Raw genomic sequence first — 3,942 nt, forward strand, 5'->3', positions numbered from 1 at the left:
ATATCATATTATATTATATACATAATTATTTAATAATAGTTTGGGAGGAATAGAATAATATAATTGTACAATGTAGGTTTTAATATTTGAAGAAATAGTAGACACCATTAATAAATAAATAAAACATTCATCTAAGACAATGGGTTTATCAGGCAAAGCCTCCGTGGGTGCCTACGAGCATAATTATCAATGATTTCATCTATGTCTAGCTCTATGTCTCTGTGAATGTACAATAATATCAGAGCGTTAAATCGATATTCACCCATGTACTACCGTATACAAACGTTGAGACCGCTACACAACGGCCTTTGCTTCGAGATTTGAGCATGAAGGCAAGGCAAAAGCAGCTTTCTTAGCTACGTTTTTTGTCCGCTGATCGGTTAAAAAACGTATTTCATTTTTATTTTATCACTGAAAAACAACTACTGTAAAATGTTTAGCCCATAAATATGATGTGTGTGAAGAAAACATTAAACAATATTTTAATTTGGACCTTCAAGAAGCAGTTAAAAAGAAATGGCTATGAAATTTTAGGCGGTGGGGGCTAAAGCCTGTTTAGCCCCCCTCTAAATCCGCACCTGACCTCTGCAGCCCCACCATAGTTGGGGCTGAAGTGAGTTTAAGAATAGGCACCGCTCTTAGCGCTCAAAAATGGCACTCTCAGACGGTAAAAAATTTTCAGAGCAGTTTTCCTCAACATAATTATTGACTTTTCCCGATGACCTCTACCTAGACACCCTCTCCTCACGGTGTCGCGATTATATAAGCTATTATACATAGCTTTATATATATGATGTCTTTTTTTGATTATTGAATTTGACTTTGTTGTTTTGATTATGTATTATTCTGTAATTTAAGTATTCTTAGGGACCACAGTGGAAATAAGTTGCTTTTTTGTCCTTTTCTGTGTTTTTATCCTTGAATGTATTTTACTTATAATTACTTCTGAATGAATAAATACATAAATAAATAAGTCTAATCAATGACCTATAGTCTGTTTCTATGCTAGGAGTCGCAAAGCTCTAAGCCTGAACCCACAGCCCGAGAGGAAGTTTCATGAGAGGTGTAGTGCCCGGATCAACCACTTACTTCACATGCATTATATTATTAAAGATTTAGGCCTATATAAGAGAACAAATAGGAAAAAAGCTCTAATTTGAAAAGACATTTTCAAGCATGGTGCATTGATAGCTGTTCTAGCTAGGCCTAGTACTTCATTCCGTAATTAACAATAAAATAAAAAACCGTCTTAGGTCTCCGTCCCGTCTTTTTGCCTTCTTTACATCGTGATTTATGAAGTCGTTGGTAAAAAAAAAAATCGGCGTCAGGGATATATAGCGTTGTGTTCGTCGTAAATCAATAGAAAATTCAAAATAAGTGGTAAAATAATCGAGCTCTAATTTCGCCCATTGCTGGATCCGCCACTGAATTCGTGGGTGCACTTCCTTTTTTTCTCTTTCCTCTCTTTACCTAAATTTTTTCTGCCTTTCTTATTTTTCAGCTGGACTGACGGGGGGTGGGGGCCTCGTGTTCCCCACTGGATTAGCTGCGGACGGTTGGGGCTGACGTGAAAACATTTTGGGAATATGGACCTCTATGTGCCAGGAAATTGCACTCTCATACTTTAATAATCTTACCGGTAATGATATCAACAATACAACACAACAATTATGTTTCTTAATGCAATTTAGGGGGTGCGATCACACCGCCTACACCCTCCCTGCAACTGCCCCAGGTTATATTCATGCACCGAAGTGGAAAGTTTAGCCTAAAATGTTGATGTTGATTGTTGAATGCTCTTTAATGATATTTCAATACCAGAACATAAGGAATTCCACCCTTTAACTTTTAAACAGAACATCACGTAGCTTCAGGCCCATTATAAATTTATATATCCTTAGGCCTAACTCATAAGGAAGTCCATTCTTCAAATAGTTAACATAATAAATAGTACATTACATTCTAATTGTTTATCAAAATGTTCGATCCAATTTCCAAGAAATTACGTTTTATGCACGCACCGACGTGGAAAGTTTAACCTAATAATCTTAGTTAATAATATTGAATGGTCTTCTTTAATCATATTACAGTCTGATATGACCACAACATAAGGAAGTATATTTTTTTAAATATTTAGCATAATATAGTACAGAGAATTCAGACTTTTTTTGGAATATATGGTCACTTTTCATGATAGATTACATCCACAGGGTACCCCTAAACCAAATTAAAAAAAAAAAAAAAAATGAATAAATTGCGTTTTTCCAAATCACGACAGACTTAGTGGATTACTGGTTAAAATGCAAAATTTTAAATCACAGAAAATCACAAATAGGCCTATATATTCAGTACATTCTCGACCGTCATGGAAACGTGGACCTTACAAAATTTGGTTGGGTGCCTAGGCACCCATCGCACTACCCCACCCCACCCACGGGCCCGGAAACTTTACATTTGACTTTTGCCAATTAATAAAGTATTACAGTATATGGGATTATATGTATCTTATTAATTTCTCAGTATTTTTCTTTAATTTGTTTTCCATTTCCAACGCTGTTTGATTTAAAATTCACATACCATTCATGCTGCTGTTTTTCTGACACCTTATTCATTTTCAGTCTCTAAGTGCTCGGTGGTCATTTTTACTTTCTTTTCAGATGTATCAAAAAATGCAGTGTTTTGGTAAGTTTTAAGCTCTAGATCAACAATTAGGCACCCACTCCAACAAAGACCTTTTTTTTCATAGCATTCGTTAAAATAATGAAATAATTCATTAAATAAAAAGCAATAATTAAAATAATAGTTTTCGCTTTAGTGTGATTTTGAAATAACAAAATATAATTTAAAAAAAAATGATATATGCCTTTCAATAAAGTTATAAGAATCAACACACATGTATATCCTCCCTGTGATCAACAGAGTACGTTATCATAGTACATCGATCAGCCGATTTAATTAGTCTCTTTTTAACTAATAAGCCTACTTTGACAATGCAAAAAAGCATTGCATTTATTTTGTCTATATTTTTGTCTTTGGTTGAGGTAGGTGGCATTTTTGACAGAAAAGAGTTGGAATACGCCAAACCACCAGACATTGCAATCATTTTATATTTAAAAAAATATTTTCTCTCTCACTCAGACCTTCGCTATGGCGAAAGTCTGTATCCTCCGCGCCTGATCATCATCTACAAACTCCGCAAACTGCGCGAAGCTCTGAATCTGCGCCTGATCATCATCTACAACCTTCGCTTTCCATTTTTTTCCTCTCCGAGACCCACACTAGCAGTGACCCATGTAATAGTTTGATTGTAAACTGCACAGCGACTTTTATAAGATACCAGCATTTGATATTTCTTTTACAAATTATTACAGTACTCAACATTGGTATTACAGTACATCGATTTTTGGCAGATCCAGGGATTCGAGAGGAGAGGGTCTAGCTTTATGCCACGTCTGGACAGCTGGAAATGTCAATTTTTTTTCTTCATTATTTGTTATTTTGAAAAAAAATTATGGGGGCCCGGGCCAGCTTCCACCTCCTCTTTGAATCTGCCAACGGGTTGTCATCCCTATAAATTTTCGTCAGAGTGGGCAAATGAGACTTTTAATATTTGAGACAAAATGAAATACACAAGACTTGTGTAGCCCAAGGCTGACTGACCCAAAATCTCTAAAATATGGTTCTGTTTTAAGTTTATGCCTATAATTTTACATATTTTAAACAGTGAAATATAGGCCTATATAAAATATTGTTCGATCATGGGGGTTCACCTAAAACAGTGTTTTCAAGTTGTCCGGTCTGTTAAAAATTTTACATCAACTGCAAAAATTAGCACATATGAATTGACAATTTTTTTTTTTTTTTTGTAAACTTGCTCGTAACCTAATACAAAAGTCTGGAACCACTTTTGACAGTGACAAGCTAATAACACAAAACACTGTA

Source organism: Anneissia japonica, unplaced genomic scaffold, assembly GCF_011630105.1.
Source record: "Anneissia japonica isolate Jap-2015-1 unplaced genomic scaffold, ASM1163010v1 scaffold199_len4679917_cov187, whole genome shotgun sequence".
NCBI classification, from domain to species: domain Eukaryota; kingdom Metazoa; phylum Echinodermata; class Crinoidea; order Comatulida; family Comatulidae; genus Anneissia; species Anneissia japonica.